We start from the raw sequence: 21,629 nt of genomic DNA, 5'->3' as shown, positions 1-21,629 counted from the left end.
GTGGCTTTGTGAATGTTCTTGTAAAAGACTTATGCAGCAGATTTTTAAAAGTTTTCATAAAAGTTCTATACTCTTTCAATTCCATTTTTCCTAGAACATTGTGAAATCCACTATTGCTGTGAAGCTTTGAAGATGTAGGTTTTCATTATATTTATACCTAGGACTATAATATCAGTGTGAACATCTGTTTAAATTGAGTACACGATGGCAGAATGTTTCACAAACAAGTGAACAAAATTTCTAACAATTGAGTTTAGAAGAGTCTCAACTGGTCCACATTCTAACCTCCACTTGGTTGCATAATATTTTAATATGTGTGCACATATATCTGCATATCTATATTATTGGCTATTCTGATAGGGATGTAGTGGTCTTAAATTTTATGTTCCCAATTTTAATAAAATTGAGTGGATATAAATATGCACTATGGTTGAGTTAGTTAATTGGGCCAACCTGGTCGATAATCACATGTGGGGCTCATTGAAAGGTGCAGGGATAAATGGGTGGTGAGCCTCGCCTTTCTAGTTCTTGGGTCTCTTGCTTTGCGATGGTCGCACTAGGGTGCAGCTGCCTTAGCAGTTCCCTGCTTCAGTTTGCAAGATTGACTTCCTACAAGACATCCCCAAGGAGAAGCCACATGGACCTATCCCGATGCAGCCCTGGGTCCTGAAGCAGCCATGCGGAGACTCCTGCTAGTGCTGAGATGCTTATTTGTTCGCTGACTCAGCTTTCCTCCTGCAGTCGGCATCATTGCCTCTGTTTTGTGAGGTGGAGGACTTTGTGGACTGGTGTTGGGTTAATGGGTTAATGTTGGACTTGTGGGCTTGGGAAGCATTGGGTTGGGATGTTTTCGTGATGCTCACTTTCTTTACATAAAACTCCCTTATACATGAGTTGCTGTGGATTTGTTTCTCCAAAGTACCCAGACTATGATATCAACAGTAAGTTGCTGTTTCATCGTTTAAAGCATCTTTTTATGTAATATTGCTTTATTATTTTATTTTGAAATAATTTTAGTTGTTTTGAAGAATAGCAAAAACCATACAGAGAATTTCTATTTTTATATAGTTACTTAAACTACTTCAATATCAACTTCTTACTTATGCAGTATAATTTAGAAAAATAAGTAAGTAATATTAGTAATTAATGTTAACTAAACCTCAGACTTAGCTATCACTAGCTTTGGATTTTTTTCCCCAGATGTATTTTCTATTATGTCATCCAGGATTCAAAGCAGGATACCAAGTTCCTTTGAGTCATTATGTCTCTTCAATCTGCTTCATTCTGTGGCATTTGTTTTTAGTCTTTCCTTGTCTCTTATAATGTGTTCTTTTAAAGAAATCTGATTGCAAGGTTCTGTACATTTGCATATATTCCTTATCCATTTAAATATCTTGCATTATAAAGCATCTTTGGAAGTTTCCTTTAAATTATTATTTTTCTTAGAGTTATATTTTTGTAGAATATTTTAATATTTTAATTAATTCTTCATTTTCCTAATTAATATGCAATGTAAATATTTCTCCTCTCTCCCTTCTAGGATTTTCTTGATTCTTCTCATCATGGTGATTTTTCATCAACAGAAGGTTCCATTTTAATGTTGTTTATTGTAAACTTTTTATTTATGATTTCTGATTTGATGTCTAGGCTAAGAGAAAATTTTGTAATATAAAAGAATGAAGATATTCTCTTCTGCTACTTACTAGAGCAGTGTTTTTGTGATAATACTTTATTTTGTGTGATAATACTTTATTCTTTAGCCACACACAGCTATTAAGCACTTGATATGTAGTTAGAAAGAAGAATTGGATTTTAAATTGATTTTAATGTAATTCATTCTAAACAGAACTATGACTTTAACGTTAAAGCATATGCTATCATCTTGTGGTTTTGTGAATAGCGGTCAGGTTACGCAGAAGCACAATTGAGTGTTCTGGCATTCCCGTTCTTCACAGCATTCTCCGTAGCTTGTTAGGATTCACACAGTCACATTCCTTTGTATAGCCAATAAATCCCAGGTAAACCATTTTTCCCCCCTAAAGATTCTGCTTTCAGTCAAGATTCATCTGATATCTAATGTGATATCCCTTCTTCCATGACCTCATCTGAAGTCAGCTTTAATTTCTGGCAATTCCCTGTCGATGTATTTATGTAACTATTTTTTTCATTAACACTGTAAAAATTTTACTTGCATGTGTTATACACTGTCATAATCCTTATATGTACTGTTAAATAAAATGCAATAATGTAGAGCTTTAAATCCAGACTGTCAGTGATGGAGAACATCACACTGAATTTGGAAAAACTGAAACATTTCACTTGATATCAATAATTAGACAAGGATCACGACTCTTTTTCAAAATCATGTTGGAAATACTAGCCAGAATCATTACACGTCAAGTGGGGAAATCAGGAACCTGTAATTCGGCAAGGAAGAAGTGGAACACTAGTTACATGCAGCTTTGAGAGAGAGAGAACTCCCAGGACTCCACAAGAAGCCTGATGGACACAATCGAGGTATTTGGCCAAGTAGCAAGACACAAGATGAACAAGCAGAAATCAATAGCACTTCTATATATACATGAAGAGAGCTCTGAAATAAACGTCAAGAAAATAATATCATTTAAAATAGCCACACATAAGATTAAATACTTAGGAATAAACCTAACAAAACCAAATAAAAAAGAAACTCACTACCATTGGGTCAATGCTAATAGCAACCCCCTACCCCATGGGTTTGTGAGACTGTAACTATGTATGGAATTAGAAAACCCAGTTTTTCTTCCAAGGAGCTGCTGATCAATTGGAACTGCCATCCATGTGGATCACAGCCCAACACGTAACCACTACATCACCAGGGCTCCTCCCTAACAAAAGACCTGCTCAGAAAGTAGAATTAAATCTATAAATAGAAAACTAGAATTAGAAGGTCAAAAGGTAGAACAGGCTCAGCGTATCTGAAACTGAACTAATTCAAGAAAAATTCATGCTACAAGTTGCAATCTTGAAGGATTCTATGAGTAAAATATTGAATGATACAAGAAGTATCAAGAAAAGAGAGAAAGAACGCACAGTCACCATTCTAAAAAGAACTAGTCAATGTTCCAACATTAAAGGAGGTAGCATGTGAACAAAAAGCAACAGTGCTGAAGGAAGACGTTCACACTGCACTGAATACATTAGCCAATAAACAAAGCTCCGGGAATTCATGGACTGCCCATTGAAATGTTTCAGCAAGCTGAAGAAGCACTAGAAGCACTCATTCATCTATTACAGGAAAGTTGGAAGACAGCTTCGTAGCCAACTGATTTGAAGAGATCCATAATTGTGCCCATTCCAAATGAAAGGTGATTTCACAGAATGCTCAAACTATAGAATAATACTATTGATATCATATGCAAGTAAAATTTTGCTTATTATAATCCAACAATGGTTGCAGCAGTATATTGGCAGGGAATTGCAAGAGGTGTAGTTTGGATTCAGAAAAGGACATGAAACAATGGGTATCATTACTGATGTCTCCTGGAACTTGGCACCAGAAATTGTTTATCTGTGTTTTATTGACTATGCAAAGGCATTTGACTTTATGGATCTAATAAACTATGGATAACATTGAGAAGAATGGGAATTCCAGAAACTTCATTGTGCTCATGAGAAACTTGTACATGGCTCAAAAGGCAGTTGCGTGGAAAGAGCAAGGCGTACTGTATGGTTTAACATCAGGAAAGGTGTGCATCAGGGTAACTATCCTCTCACCATAATTTTTCAATCTGCATGCTGAAAAAAATAATCCGGAAAGCTAGATTATATAAAGAAGAATGTGGTACCAAGGTTAAAGGAAGGCATATTAATAGGTTGTGACATACAGATGGCACAACCTTGCTTACCGAAAATGAGGAGGAAATGGAGCACTTGAGGATGAAGACTAAGGATTGAAGTGTTCCGTATGGATTGTGGCTAAATTTAATGAAGACCAAAATCTTCACCACTGGACTGAGAGGTCACATCATGGTAAATGGAGAAAAGTTTGAAGTTGTGAAGAATTTTGTCTTGCTTGGATCTACAATCAATGCTCATGGAAGCAGAAGTCAAAATATCAAAAGACGTATTGCATTAGATAAATCTGCTTCACAAAAACTTTTCAGAGTATTGAGAAGCAAGGATGTTATTCTGCGGACTAAGGTGTGACTGACCCAAGCCTAGTTATTTTCAATTGCTTCATGTGCATGTGAAAGTTGGACATCAAATGAGGAAGATGGATGAAAATCAATGTGTTTGAATTGTGATCTGGAGAAGAATATTGAATGTGCCATGAACTGCTAAAAGGACAAACTGATCTGTGTTTGAAGAAGTAAGACCAGAGTGCTTTTGAAAGGCAAGTACCGCAATAATCCCTCTTACGTATTTTGGACATATTGTCAGGAGAGACCAGTCCCTGGAGAAAAAAATCATGTTTGGAAAAGTGGAAAGACAGCAAAAAAGAGGAAGCTCCTCAATGAAGCAGATTGACCCAGTGTATACAACAATAGACTTGGTGAGCATAAAACAATTGTGAAGAATGCCCAGGACAGTTCAGTGCTTTGTTCTGTTGAGTGTAAGGTTACTATGTGTCAGAGCATATTCGATGGCACCTAAGAACCACAACAACCAAGAAGACTATAGAAAACTATGATTAGAAACCAAGGGACCGACACAAGGGGAAGGATAGCTCCTCTTTATGCATTGGAAGGCTTAATATTGTGAAAATTTCACTCCTACTTAAAGTAATCTACAAACAAAACACAATTCTGATTTAAATCTAAACTTCAATCTTTAAATAAGTAGAAAAACTAATTAACTTCACAGGGAGAGGGAAGAGACCAAGGATAAGCAAAGAATTCTTCCAAAGAAGAATAAAGTGGGAGTGCATTCACGTCCTGACTTCAAAAATAACTAAACAGGCGCAGCCATTAAAATACTGGTATATTGATAGATACATAGACTAATGGGACAGAATAGAAAATCCAGAAATAAATTCATCCATGTGCAGGCAACTGTTTTTTGATAGAGGTGTGAAACACATTGAATGAGAAAGATACACAATCTTCAACAAAATGGAGCTGGGAATTGAATCACCATCTGCAAGAAATAAAACAGGATCCAGACCTTATAGAATGCCAAAACACAAACTCAAGATGGATTTATTATTATTATTAATTAGGTGACATGGAGTAGGCATTACGTAACAAAAGAAACACTGCCCGTAGGTTATATATAATATTGGCTAAATCAATGATAACATCAACAGAATTCCTTGGATATTAAATAAAGATGACTGAAGGAAGAATTAATGCATTTGAATTGTGGTGATTTCAATAATATTGAAAGTACTATGATCTGACATATGGACAAGCTGATCTGTCTTGGGAAAAGTACAGCCCAGAGTGCTCCTTCAAGACAAGGATGGCAAAACTTCTTTACACACTAGACATGTTGTCAGCAGAAGCAAGTCCTTGAGGAGAACCCTCACTACTATCTCACCATCAAAGTAGAGGGACAGCGAAAAAGAAGAAGGAGGGCCCTCTCTGAGATGGATTGACATTGTGGCTGCCACAATAGGGCCAAGCCTAGGAACCATTGTGAAGATGGCACAGGACAGAGTAATGTTTTATTCTGTTGTGGTTGGAATAGATCCAAGTTGATTCAATGGCCTAACAACAACAGCAACAAGAGAATCACCTTATGCCTATGAGGATTATTTATAATGTTTTCTACTATAAACTTATCATGATATCTCAAGGTGAATGAGGGACATGTATAAATTGCAGAGATATGATTGGATTTGGGGCACGTACTTGATCATACTTCTAATCTGAGAACAATTAATTCTTATGACAAGTACCTACTTGATAATGGCCTTCATGGAGCGATTACTGAATATATGGATGCTATTTCAAAGTAGAAAGAAATAAAATGGTGCCTGGCTATCAGAAATAATAGCATTTAGGAGCCTTAAAGGCTTGTCTTAAAACAAGTAGCCATTTTAAGTGAGGCATCAACAAAAGCACATGACATAAGCACAGCAGCCAATGTGGTTCAAGGTTTCTAAATTATTCAAATCCAAATTTAGAAGAAGGAGCACCATTAACGCTTACATTTTGAACACCCAGTTTTCAGAGGATCTCTGATAACAGTGGAAGCTCAAAATACATTTCCAGGGTCTCCATGAAGATTAAGACTCTGGTGATTCTCCTCTGACCAAAGTCCAGGGATATTCATAGCCTTCCTAGCAGACAGAGAACATGGTAAGGTCCATTTTGGCAGATGTAGTCAGATTAAAATGTACATCTTATCATTTGATCTCTCTTTTGACTCATTATAACATCGTTTCAGTTTTTAATATTTTTTGTGTTCTTTATTATTTTGGATTTTCTCTATTTTATTTTATGATATTTCCCCTCATTTTTGTTTTGTATGATTTTCTGTGTATGAAGTCCAGGATAGGTAAATCTATAGAAGCCCCAAATGGATTAATAATTTCCTAAGGAAATGGAAGGGGAGGATAGGGGAAATGGGGAGCTAAAACAATGAATGTGAGCAAGAAGAATATTTTCTGAAATTGATTTTGGTGATGACTGCATAATTTTTCTTAATGTGATTAAATCATATACTATGAGAATTATATGCCAATAAAGCTATTAAAAGGAAAACAACATCATATTCTTTATCTGACATCCTTGGTTGAATCTGGTTTGCATTTTTGGTAGTTCTTAGTTGATACAATGCTGCAACTTTTGAAAAATGATCTTCAGCAAAATTTTAATTGCATATTAATTTAATATTATTATTATATAATTATTTCTTCTTTTAAAGCACCTTCTTTTGAATGTGTACAAATATATAAATTTTTTTTTCAAGTCAGCTGACTAGGTAGCTGCCTTCCAAATGTCTTGGCATAGAAGATTGAGTTGCACTTATTGTTGAAACATCTCTAATAGCATATCATCACTTTCTGAGGTCTTGCTTTTCTCCATCATCTTCATGTTTACTTGGTTGTCTTCTTTTAATGTCAGTGGTTTTGTTCGCATCCTACTTCTGGAAAGCATTGAACACAGCCCTTTCTTGGTAAAGTGACTGATTGCTTTCCTTTTATTTCCTTTTGAAAACAGTAAATATTTTTATAACCAATTTATGCAATCAAGAGTTGATCAAACATGCGATCAAGATTCATTGATAATTACTGTTGACCTTAACTTACTCCATAGGTTGGGAAGTCCATCACTCTGTTCCATCCTATGGCCCTTGGCTCTGCTGAAGCTCCCCTGACATTATCCAGGATGTTCACTGATCAGGGATCTCAGGTGCACAGATGCACTCTACTGCTGGTTCTTGCTGATAGAGAACTCCCTCTTCTTGCAGCCCAGAGCACTCATTTTATATATGGGAGGATTGTATTCCAGGGAATGAATTTCACAGATACTCACAGTTAAGTACTATCATTATCTTTTCCATACCTTCTTACCAGATCCCTGCAGGGAAAAAAATGTTTGGTGGGAGTTAAAGATTTGACTAGAAGAGTCACATACCTCTCCAAAATGATAAACATTTGCAAAACCAACAATCATGAGCCATCCTAGAAATGCAAATCACAACAACTATGAGATGTAGTCTAACACCCACAAAGATAGCCCAACTCAAAAAAACTAGCAAGCAACAAATGTTGGAGAGGGCGTACTGAGATAAGAACTCTTATTCATGGCTGGTGGTCTTGTAGATACGTACAGCCACTATGGAAAGAAATTTGGTGATACCTAAACAAATGGAAATTGAACTACCATATGATCCAGGAATTCCACTACTGGAAATATACCCAGAAGAAATAAGAATCAGACCATGACCAGACAAGTGCTTTCCAATATTTGTCGCTAAACAGTTTACAATGCTCAAAATTGGAGACAGCCTAAATTTTCATCAGTAGACCAATGGATAAAAAAAACCAAAACACAACCTGTGGTGTACAAGTGGGTACCGCCCCCAAATGGAATTTTTTTCAAAGCTATGTATTTAAAATTATTTAAAAACCAACCTTATCACCTTGACAGTCCTTTCCATTATACTCAATTAATTTGTCAAATCTGCAATTCCACTTTTGGAAACATTTTTCAAACTAATCAGTTTGGATGGCTGACAGCACCTCCCTTGTTTTTAACTTCACCTCTTCTATGTCATCAAATTGCTGTCATTTTTTGCCCCTCTTCATTCATAGAAACAAAAAGAAGTCACACAAGAGAGAGGTCAGGTGATTAAGGTCTGTAGGGCAAGAGAGGCATGCTGTTTTTTGCCAAAAACTGGAACACTGAGATGGCTGCTTGAGCAGGTATATTGCTATGGTGAAAAAACCAGTCTCCTGTTTGGCACAAATCAGGCCTTTTAGGCCACATCCTGTTATGAAATCTTTTCAGAAATTCTAAATAGAAAGCTTGATTAACCGTCGGATCTAGTGGAATGAACTCCACACTCACTATGCCTCTCACATCAAACAAACAAACAAACAAAAAAAGAGTATCATCTTGATCTTTGGTTTCAATTGATGAGCATTTTTATTTTTAGGTGAGGTGATGATGGCATATTCCACTGATTTGATTGATGTTTGTTTTTGAGATCTTAAGAACAGCACCATTTTTTATAACCGGTAATGATGGGAAAAAGTCTGGTGTGCTTCCGAGCTGTCCTTTCAAAGCATTGCATGTTTCAACTCAGTGCTCTTTTTTCCTGGTGAGTCAGAACCCGAGGCACAAATTTCACTGTGATCCTTCTTATTCCCAAATCTTCCATTAAATTTTTCTGAACCAAGTTCCAAGGTAGTCCACATAACTTCCTCATCTCCTCAATGGTCCGTCATCGGTCTTCTAGCACAAGTGCATGAATTTTGTTATTTCATCCATTTGGGTAATGGACAGACATCCAGAAGGAGGTTTGTCATTAATCAACATTTCACCTTTTTTGAAATGATGAAACCACTTGTAAACTTGAGTTTTTCCCATAGTGCTATCATTATAAGCTGTGTCCAACCACTCAACAGTTTCTGCAGCACTTTCCCAAGCAGGACACAACATTTCACAGCCACATGCTGTTCTCTTAAATTGGCCATCGCAAAAAATGAGGTTTGAGGGAAACTACTTTTATGAGAAAATTCGCTGTGACCAGAGAGAACATTTCCAGGCAATGCTGCAGGGTGCACTAACTCAGAGCAAGTTGCTTGATGCAGGCCTAGTGAGAAAAATGCACACTGTGAACATTTTGCTCTGCCCAGCGCAATTCTAGTTTCTTTGGGGACACTTTCGTATATACATAAATATGTATATATGTTTGAATATGTTGTGTGTGTGTGTGTGTATATATATACAAATACAACAAGGAAGCAGATGGACTTTGGGCCTCTACTTGAATCTTACCTCAGTACAAGAACAGTTTGTTCTAATAATGTGGCACTGTATGACACTCACCTTTCAGATATGACCACTGAAGACATAATAGGTGCATAAGCAAAAGTATTGAAGAAAGTTTATGGTGCCTGGCTATTAAGAGCTATAGCATCTGGGATCCTACAGGTTTATAGCTAGACAAGCAATATCTAACAGGGCATCAACAAAGCACACATGGAAGAAGTATACCAGCCCGTCTGATCATGAGGTGTCGACAGGAAGAGGTATCAAAAGTTCAAAAAACATGCAACCAAAACCATATGAAGGGGAGTGGATGTAGTGGATTTTCAAAGCCCACGAGCAAGACAATGGACAGTCCCTCTTAGATGGGCCACATAGAATGGATGATAAACCCAGGGTGTTGTATGACACTGATGAACAACATAACAGTCCTCTAGTCCTGTAAGATTTCCTCCCCTTACTATTCAGGTCTTTATATGTTATACTTCATTAATCATGTTTGATTTGTATTTGTTCATCTGCATATTTAAGATTGCTCTTTACATGGCGGTCAAGCTAGATGACCCCTCAGAGACAGTGACAGGAGTAATGGTTCCCTGAGGTATGGGACATGTGTTGGGGGTGGGTGGGTAAGGGGGGGTAAAGGAGAGTTGATAGCATTGATGATTGTATAGCCCCACACATTGGGACTGAACAACAGAATTGTATGTGAATGAATATTTTGGAATGAATAAGATAGGCCAATAAAAAATATAGAACAATAAATTTTTTAAAATCTAAAATTAAAAAGAGAAATGTTTATCAAAAATATCTTCTTACCAACAACATAAGTGATGATCTGATTGATAAAATACTCAATAATCACATCAGCTAAATCTGTGAAAAGAAACAATGCAGAAACTCAACGTCTTCATTCAGAAAAAGACTAGGGACTCATTGCAGAACAACCCATCAATTTCTTATATGCAAGTCAAGTGAAGATTTAAAAAATAATAATAAAATAAAATAGGCCAAAACAGAGCCTTGAGTATATCCCACCTGAATTTAGAAACCACCTCAAATATAAATTTGAAACAAATAATACCAGTGACTAAATATCAGAAGAGTTGTGGTATGACATCAAGGATATCATGCATAGAGAAATACAAAGTTATTAAAAAGATAAGAAAGAAGTGTCAAAATGGATCTTTGCAGAGAGTACTAAACTCGCTTTTGAACACAGAATTGCTAAAGTGAATAGAAGAAATGATAGTGTAAGAGGTAAACAGAAGTTTAACAAAGGCTTTTTTTTTTGCACCCACTGCCCACCCAGCCCCAACTGGGAGAAGGCCAGGAGTAGAGAGGTGCCAGACCTTTCCCTGAGCACCTCCAACCAGCACCCATAGCCTCCGCAGTCCCTCCAGCCAGACTCCACCCCCGGCCCACCCTACTAGAACAGGGAAGGGTTACTTCCAGGGAGAAACAGCCTCTGATGTAGGGAATATCAGGTCCTTGGGAAGACAGTGGTGAGGCTGGGGAAACCCACAGACCTCAACATCAGAGGCCCCCAGGGGCTCAGCCAGGTCCTCGCCCATCTACCCTCTGTGAAGCTCAGACTTCCACCCCCAGCACACATGCTCAAGCACACGCACAGCTCACACGTGCACTCCAGAGTTACACTCACAATCACACATACAACACACACACTAATACATACACATACAGAGTATACATAGACACACACGCACCCTCTCATATACTCACGGATGCACACTATCACACAACTAAAATATCCACACATATTCTCATATACAGACACAACTCACCATGTGCACACATTTTCAAATATTCACACACACAGCATGTGTGCATACTCACGGACACATAGAAAGGCTCTCTGACACACACAGATACTCATACAAATGACTCACACAGAGAGGGAAAGCATACTTCCCAACTGAGTTTAAGTGCCCCGTTCTTAAAAAATGCACGGATGGATCATCCACTTTTGGAGGAGAACCTCCCACCAGAAGAGAAGAGGTGGAATTAAGCAGAAGAAAGACAAGCAGAAGTAACAGGTCCATGCAGGGCAGAGCAAACATATGCTGCCCCACTTCAGTGAGGTCACAGAAGACGCTGCACCCATGAAGCTCCAGCAGGAGGATCTTAGGAAACAGATTGTTAAAACCACAGAAGTTTTAAAATACGGATTAAAATTAGCCATTAGATGAAGCTGGGAAACTCAAGAGATCAACAAAGGTTGTTTTGAGAGGACAAAGTATGATAATAAAATGCACACGTATATAGAAGCTGAAATAGACAAAGAAAACTTTTCTTTATTACCACATGCTTCCTTGGGACTTAATAGCATCTTAACCTGTAATAATATAAATTTCTTTTTATACAAGCCAGCTGCTTGTATTATTTTTGTTACACTGGCCCTAAGAAGCTAAAACAATAGCCTGTCGAAACAAGAAGAGCTCCTGGGTGGGGTAAACGATTAATAAAATGGGCTCTAACTGAAATGCTTGCAGTTCTAGTGCACCCAATGACATTTGCAAATAAAATAAAATCGGCAATCTGGTTCCAAAAAAACAGCTACTGAGAACCAAGTAGAGCATGGTTCTAATTGAACACACATGGGGTTGCCATGTATTAAAATCAACTTCACAGCACTGGTTTTATATAAATAAACAATATTGTTTTATGCATAATTTTCAAATAATTTATAGCTTAAGTGTTAATTAATAATCCATTCTTTTGTGCAAAGCAGTAAAAATCATGTCACCTGCTTATAGTGTCTTAATTAATGAAATCTCTCAATTTAAAACTGTGCTTAAGGTGTGCATTCTCTTAAAACAGAAATTAGGAAGACCATTAAAGAGAAACATCATTTCCCTTTACTCTAGAAGTTAACAGAGTACCAGGGCAGGAAAGCAGTTCTTAGAAACACATATCTTTCTAAGCAATTAAATGTCTCTTAAGTTCCATGGTTCTAAACACATTTATTAAGACAACATTTTTGTGTGCACATATCGTATGTTTTGATTCTGGATCAACTTTGGGCAACTTCACAGCATATGTCATGGAAGTATAAGTCATTTTCTACTTTAATTGCATGCATTTTATGGCTGCTGCCAACATAAGGGTAAAGAGATTAATCACTTCTGCACTTACTGAACATGCCAGGGCCTTTTAAAGATTTCAGTCTTGTTCATTTTTCTAAAAGGTTCATTTGAATGCACAGAAGTACATTTTGATCGACTACCTTTCCTACTATTTCAATTGTGAAACTAAAAACCAAGACATTTATTATCAAAGAAAAAATCCACATAGAATAGAGTGTACCTGGGAGTAGCTATACTGAATAAAACTAGCAGTTGTGGTTGAAAGACCTTTTCATTGTTTTAATTAGAGTGGTGAAGAAATATTCTATATGAAGTCATTTAAATATTTATTCTCAAATATTGACAGTTATATATATTTAAAAAATTAAAAGGTTGATGACACAAAATAATTCTTTGTACTTTAATATCCCTTGGTGAAAGATGCAAGAAAGTGCTCCATTAAAATTTTATTTAAATGGCATGCAGAACGTGGTTTTTGTTGTTGTTTTGTTTATTCTGCGTTCCCTTCAAGAGCATATATTTCAAATGAGGAGCTGATGCCAAGGGATTAGGTATAGAGCAGATGCTTTGAGAATGATGAGGGCAATGACTGTACAAATGCACTTTACACAATTGATGTGTGTATGGATTGTGATAAGAGTTGTATGAGCCCCTAATAAAACGATTAAAAACATTTTTTTAAAAGAGCATATATTTCACCTGTATTTACAAACCATCTCAGGGATATTTTTTGACACATTGCATAATACAGAAAAGACCAAAGGACTTGTGGGGAGAATTGAAGCATGTAATACCTAAAAAACCAAAAATCTCATGAAAAAGGCAATAAAGAAAGAAAAGACTAAAACAATGTCATAGTAGAAATTTAAAATTGCTGTTAAACATATTATAGCTCAAGTGAATGGAAGAAATTATGACGTAAGGGTTAAACGGAAGACAGGGGATCTTTTTTGATTAAAGCAAAGAGAACTTGAACCTCTTGCTCAAGAAAATCATAGACTGCAGTCTTCAGTGTGGACTTAAGTTCAATGTAAAGAAAACAAAAGTCCCCACAAGTGGAAAAGGAGAAACTATTTGGATAAACTCAGAAAAGATTGATGTTGTCAAAGGTTTCATTTTACTTGGCTCCACAATCAACATTCATGGAGACAGTAATCACATTATGCATTGATCAGGGAGATCAGCAACACAAGACATCTTTAAATGCTGAAAAGCAAGGATTTCACTTTGAGGTTGAGATTTTCTCGGTGTTTTTAAGTAAAACAGTGAATAAATATCAGGGGTACCTCACCCAAGCCATGGTATTTTCAATTGCTTCATAGACCTGTGGACGTTGGACCATGAGCAAGGAAGATGCCAGGAGAAATGCATCAGTATTTGAATGACCATGTTAGTGAAGAATATGAAAAGTACTGTGGACTTCAGGAAAAAGCAAGCAAATATACAGCCAGAATGCTCCTTAGAAATGAGGATGACTAGACTTTGCTTCACATATTCTGAACATGTTATCATCAGAGACTAATCCTTATAAAAACATCTTGCAGGAATTTCTGTGATCATGGTCACCAGGTAACAAGATCAGGAAGATCTCCTCAACAAATACCAGAGAATCTCACCAAAAGGGAAGCTGTATGCTCCCTGGAAGCCAGAACAACAACTTAAAAGTTAATCAAACCAGTTTCTTAGTTTGGAGTTTATGGGAATATTGTGCACAAGGGAAGGAGGCAGTGCAATCATCAGTATGGAGATCTTCATGCCTGCTGAGTGATACTGACTCCACTTCACCACTGTGCATCATATCAAGTCACTTCTGTGCATTCCTTGCACAACTGCACAAACACACTTGCCAACACCCACGGATCCCATCACCTTCTCATCACCAAAGCAGCAGAACTTGGCACCCACACCCAAGGTATGACCCCCTTTTTTTCCCTTCTCTTCTCTGCCTCTTTATGTTATTTCTTTATTTTTGTTCTCCTTTCTCATTCCTTATTACCTTCTGTTCTTTTTCTCTTTTGTTCCTTATTTTTACTTAAACTTTTAACTTGTTTGCCAGAAATTCAGTGCTCAACCATGCCCACCTCCCCAGGACTCCAGAATATAATTTGTATGTCTTATTATATCATGCTGTCATCAATGTTAGGTACCACCAAGTCACTTCTGACTCATGGTGAGCTAATGTAAAACAGAACAAAATGGTTCCCCATCTTCTCCATCCTCTCCATTGTTATTATGTTCAGCCTATTGTTGCAGCCACAGCATCAATTCATGTAATCAAGAATTCTCTTTTTCGCTGCCCTTCCTCTTCACCATAAGGTTTTCAGTGGCTAATTCCTCTGTAGAAGACAGCTTGTTCCTATTCTTCATAAGACCATAGAAGAATTGATGAACTGAATTATGGTGCCGGCAAGGTAGGAAAGTAACTTAACGGCCAAAAGAACGAACACATTCGTCTTAGAAGAACTGCAGCCACGTGATCCTTAGAAACAAGGATGGCAAGAATTGTTTCATGTGTTTTGTACACATGTTATCAGCAGAGATCAGTCCCTGGAAAAGGACACAGTGCTTGGTAAAGTAGAGGGGCAGTAAAAAAAGAGAAAGGTTTTGGACAAGATGAATTGACAGTAGCTGCAACAATGTGCTCAAACATAAGAATAATTGTGAAGATGCTACAAGACTGGGCAGTGTTTGGTGATTTTTCACATTGGGTCACTATGAATTGGACCCAATTTGACCGCACCTAAAAACAATTACTCTAACAAGCATGATGTTTAAACATGTGAAGAAATAATCTCAATTATTAGCCATTTCCTGGCAGTATCTTTCATTGGGTAAACCTAACAGAAGACAGACCACAAAAGTTCATGATTTAATTCAAGTTTATCAGTCTAGCATCAGCATAGAGTGGAAAAGCAGAGGATGTCTCTAGAGAGGCAAATGGGAGATATTTAGCACATTGTCTTCTACTGCTTGCTGTATCACAAATAAAACATTTAATCGTCTCTTTCTGTTTTATTTGTAATACAGCAACCAGTAAAAGACTTAATGTGCTAACAAAAGTTTGTGAGATGGTCCAGAATCAGTTTTCATTCAGTTTTAAGTTGGGTCACTCTGAGTTTGAAGTGACTCGGTGGCACCTAACAATGTCTCTTTCCTCAGAGTGTGAGCTGAGGGATGGAAAAAACAGTTGTATCCTTGCTTTAAAGCTACATCCTTTCTTCCATTTGCCTTAGCTATTTGATAATTAAGAACAAGTTTCAGAGTATTTTCTGATATCCACTTTGATCTTTTCTTTTTTCCTTTCTTTTAAATTACCTTTGGCCTTCTTGATCTATGAAGGCCTTGATGTCACCCTAAAGCTCATCAAGTATTCTGCACTTAGTACTCAATGTGTCAAACCTGTTCTTGGGCAGTTCTCAATGTTCGGGCGGTATATATTCAAGTTTGTACTTTGGCACTTGTGGACTTATCTTAATTTTCTTCCACTTCAACCAGACATTGCAGATGGGCACTTGATGCTGAGTTCCATTGTGGACCTGGTTTCAGCTGCTGCTACTGGGCTTCTCCATTTTCTTTTCACATTGATGTAGTCAATTTGATTTGTGTGTATTCCTGCAGGGAAAATCCATTTGTAGAGTCACTGTTTGTGTTGTTGAAATTTGCTAAGAAAAAGCCTTGTATCTTGCAAAATTCTATCATGTGACTTCCAGCCTAGTTACTATCACCAAGGCCCTATTTTCCCATGACTCTGTCTTCCTCTTTATTTGCAACTTTGCATTCTCATTACCAATCCTTGACTTCATGTTTAATCCATTTTAGACTGAAGGCATTGGTGAAATTCCTCAATGTCTTCATCACTAGCTTTAGTCGTTGATGAATAAATTTGTCATAGTTTTATCGACTGAATTTCCTTGTACATGAATAGATTTTATCCTATCACAGACAGTATTGTACTTCAAGATAGATCTTGGAAAGACCTTTTTGATGATGAATGTGATGTCATTCCTCTTTAATATTTCATTAAAATCTGATGATCACTTGAAATTGTATGGGTGAGTTCACTGTAGTCACATGATGTGGCCTTTATTTTGCATATTAAAGCACAAACCATTAACACCAACAAAAATTATGTATTAAATACAAGGTAATAACGTCTTTAAAATTCATCCATGTTGTAGCATGTATCATGATGTCATTTCTGTTAATGTTGTGTAGTATGCCATTGTATTTATGTACTACATTTTATTTATCCATTCATCTGTCGATAGGCATTTAGATTTTTCCTCTTTGACTATCATGAATAATGATGCAATAAATGTTATGTGCAAATTTTTTTTGAGGCAAAATTTGTATATTTGAAACAATGAAAAAACATGAAATATGGGTGTGTTCCTGAGTCTATGAATGTAAAACCAATCACCTTATGATGTTTTATCCCATTGGTTGGGGCTTTATGGTCATGATTTAAAGGAACATCCAGTTAATTGGCCTAATACTGTGTTAATTAATTCTGGTTTATGTCCTAGCTTCTTGTGTACTGCCTGAGATATTAAATATTTGCAAATATCATTTGTCATTTCAATACTTGGTTTCTATTGACCTCAAGCAACAGAAGAAGGAGGGGATTCAAGAACAGAATGAATAATAAGTATGGGTGACCAATTTCCTCTATGAATAACTACTTCTATTGCCATAAGAGTGTAATAATTGAATGATACACAAGTATCATTACTTAAGACATTGATAAAAGATTCTATAATTGAATCCCGATCAACAAGGAGAAAATTCAGGACAGAATTTCTAAGTTATCAAAAATTTCAGATCTTCTGAAGCCACGGAGACAGAATTCATTCCTGAAACTATGGTCCCCCCAAAAATCTTTAAATCTTAACTAAAAATATCCACTAAAATCTTCTTAAAAACAAGCTTATATTTTACCTTAACCTATAAACAATTGCTAACTTTATCATGGTGCTTTCGAAATCTATTTGCACAGAAACAATAACAATTGACAACAGCAACTCAAAAACTTACATAAGCACCTGAGAGGACAGGGCGGTTATTATAATGAGGGAAGTACAATTCAAATATCATCAATTTCTCTTGAATTATACAAAAATTGTTGAGTTGATGTTGTACATGTGATGTTCATTTTTCAAAACACAAAGAAATGCAAGAAACTGTTATTAAGGAAAGCTCTTAATATTCTGGTTTTTTTTTCTGATTAACAAGTGAGAAATTTTTGTAAATTATGATTATGAAAAAAATTATGTTCTGATTAATATTATTTGTCTTATATGACCACACTTGTGTATGAATAATATGCTGATCTTGCCTCATTTATATTTATGCCAAGACTTTTTTTGGTATTTGAGCTTCTTGTTTCAATCTATTAATAAATCAATGTTATCTTCCTACACAATCTTTATTGATATTGTTTATCAAGAGGCTTTACAACTACTGTCAACTGTCAAAAAATTCCCATAAAATAATGATGCTTACTTTATATTTAAGAGTTCCTGTGTGATGTAATAGTTAAGCACTGGAGTACTAATGGAAATGCTGGCAATTCAAACTCAGAGAGATGCACCTTGAAAGAGAGGCTGGAATCTGCTTTCAAAAGGTCACAATCTTGAAAACACCCTGTGGTCAATTATACTCTCCATAAATGGGGCTGCCTCCAACCAAAATTGACTTGACAAATAACAACAACAACTTTATATAAAGTAATGCTTTTTATACATAATCTTAGGAAAGGCTCATATCTATTCTGAGGTTCACAAATTTTGTGTCTCTTGGAATGCAAAATTTCTACTGGAATATTATTTTAACCCTTGTATGATCTGCTCCTTTTCTCTGTTGTATTAAGGAATGTAATGTAAAAGGTTTTCTTGTTAGAATAAAAATACTACATTCCATTTTGTTAAGAAGTCTTCTTAAGTGTAAGAAGCTAATAGAATATGTGAATCCTCATTGACTTTGTGTTGCTGTACTTACACACGTGCAGACACAAAGAATAGGCTTATCTTTCAACTGTCTTCATCTTCTGTTCATGTGATGAATTCGCTTTTATTTATTTACTTATTATATTAAAAAATCATTGTATTGGGGGCTCTTCAGCCCTTGTAACAATTCATTCATCAATTGTATCAAGCATATTTGTGCATATGTTGCCATAGTTATTTTCTAAAGTTATTTACTTTCTATTGAGCCCTTAGTATCAGCTCCTCCTTTTTCTTCCTCCCCCTTACTACCATCATGACCCCTTGATAAATTATAAATTATTATTATTTTCATATCTTACACCGACTGCTGTCTCCCTTCTCCCATGGTTTCTGTTGTTCATTCCCCTGGGCGGGTGGTGGTGGTGATGTGTCCATCATTGTGATCAATTTCCCCTTCCTCCCCTCCCCTCCCCACCTTCCCATTGCTACTCCCATTCCTGGTCCTGGATTCCTTGTGCCTTGAGCTCTTATCTGATAAGACCTAGATCACAGTGAAAGGCAGTACTGGAGTCATAATAGTCAGGAGGAGGAAGCCGCAACCAGAGGAATAGTGTGTGTTTCATCAGTACTTTACTACATCCTGGCTCTCTCATCCCTTCATGTGAGGGGATGCCCCATTGTCTACAGATGGATTTTTGGTCTCTGCTTCGACTCCCCTCATTCTCAATAATATTTTTTGTTGTTGTTGCTGTTGTTCTTTGTTTGTTTGTTTTGAGGTTCTGATGCCTGACACCTGTTCCCAATAACACCTCATAAACACTCAGGCTAGTCTGCTTTTTCCATGTGGGCTTGTTGCTTCTCTGCTAGATGGCTGCTTGTTGAACTTCAAGACCCCAGATGCTATATATTTTGATAGCCAGGCACCATCAGCTTTCTTCCCCACATTTGCTTTGCACACACATAGTCTTCAGTGACTGTGCCTGTAGGGTGAGCATCACAGGGTGCCAGGTTGTTAGAACAAAGTGTTCTTGTATTGAGGGAGGGCAGGAGCAGAGGCCCATTCATTACCTCAGTGTTTCGCCACATAAGAAAAGTTACTGGATACTGCCCAGTTTTATCACACTGCTGTAAGTATCCAACCTACCAAAGCCATAGACTCTTGGATGTATACAGTTAAGAACTCATGCAAAGGACATTTTTGGGTGTTTTCCCCATAATTTTTTCTTCAGAAAACAATTGCAGCATGTTTATAAGAAATGAAGATCTCACTCTGATTTTAGTTTATCTTCGGTTAAAATAACTTAGCATAGTTAGGCATGTTGTTGCTGTTCTTAAATACTATTGAGTGGGATCCCACCCATAGTGGCCCCATGCAGAGCAAAAAGAAACACTACAGCATTCTGCATAATTCTCACAATTTCACCTATGCTTGAACTATTGATGCAGCCACTGAGTCAATTCATCTCATTCAGGTCCTTTCTCTTTTTTGCTGCCCCTCCATGTCACCAAAAGCGATGTCCTTCTCCAGGGACAGGTCTCTCCTAACAAAATATACAAAGTATGTAAGACAAAGTCTTAACCACCCTTGCCTTTAAGGATCACTCGGGCCTTACTTCTTCCAATAGAAATCAATTTGTCCTCTCACCAGTGCATGGTATTTTCAATATTCTTCTCCAACACACAATTCAAATGCTTCTATATTCAGTGTCTAACTTTCACATGCATATGATGTAATGGAGGATATTATGGCTTGGGTCAAGCACACCTTAGTGCTCAAAGTTACATTTTTGTTGTTGTTGTTTCAAGTTTTTAAATTAAAAATTTTTTTTTTAATTTTTGAAAATTTTTTCACAGTTTTATTGGAACATAATCCACATATCATATAATTCAATCATCCATTCATGTCAAGAATAATTGTATAATCTTTACCAGTCAATTTTAGAACATTTTATTTCTTCTTTTCCTCTCTATGATTAAATCGCCTTTAAAATGAGTTGTATAATCACAATCAATTCTAGTGCTCTCTCCCCTTATGCCTTCATTGTTCACTCCCTAAATCCCCTCACTCTCCTCATTTCCCCTCCCATCTCTACATCTCCCCACCCCAAAAAACTTTGCATCAGTTTTTATCTGTATGCATCCACTCCTTCTGTGTTTCACAAACCAGTACACCCAAGAAAAACAACAAAGAACAAAATGAAATAAAACCATAAAACACTTTTCATAAGCCCAGCTCACATGCATCAATATATCTACAAGGCTAAAACTTGATGCAAATTTACTTTTTGAATCTTCTAATGCATTCCAAAGGAGCTCTGGGAGTGCTCAGGTAAGTGTTGAACTGCTAACTCCAAGGTCAGTGGCTCAAACCCACCACACACTCTGTGGGAGACAGATGAGGCTATTTGTTGCTGCAAAACCTCAGAAACCCCTAGATAGGATCATTATGAGTCAGAATCAACTCAGTCGCAGTGGGTTTTTTGGTTTTTGGTGGGAGGTGGGTGGTTGTTTTGTAATGCACTCCAGCCTGAGCTGTCATTATTACCCAATGACAAAGACACTTTGAACCCCATGGTTTTGCCTGCCTGACCTACAAGCATGCACTCTTGTTTTTGTTGCTTCTGGTGTTTTTTTTTTTTTTTTTTAATTAAATCACTTTATTGGGGACTCGTGCAATTCTTATCCCAATCCATACACCCATCCATTGTGTCAAGCACATTTGTACATTTGCTGCCATGATCATTCTCAAAACATTTGCTTTCTACTTGAGCTCTTGGTATAAGCTCCTCATTTCCCCCTCTCCCTTCCCCCTCTCCCCTCCCCCATGGACCCTTGATAATTTATAAATTATTATTATTTTGTCATATCTTACACTGTTCAATGTCTCCCTTTGCCCACTCTTCTGTTGTCCATTCCCCAAGGATGAGGTTGTATGTAGCTCTTTGTAATCAGTTTCCCCTTTCTACTCCACCTTCCCTCCACCCTCCCGGTAACACCAATCTCACCACTGGTACTGAAGGGATCATCTGTCCTGGATTCCCTGTGCTTCCAGTTCCTATCTGTGTCAGTGTACATCTTCTGGTCTAGCCAGATATGTAAGGTAGAATTGGGATCATGATAGTGGTGGAGGAGGAAGCATTTAAGAACTAGAG

This window comes from Echinops telfairi, unplaced genomic scaffold (genome assembly GCF_000313985.2).
Source record: "Echinops telfairi isolate 266 unplaced genomic scaffold, ASM31398v2 ScPeMD7_7469;HRSCAF=8507_0, whole genome shotgun sequence".
Classification (NCBI taxonomy): Eukaryota; Metazoa; Chordata; class Mammalia; order Afrosoricida; family Tenrecidae; genus Echinops; species Echinops telfairi.
The sequence above is the reverse complement of the archived record's forward strand: the minus strand, read 5'-3'. Positions refer to the sequence as shown.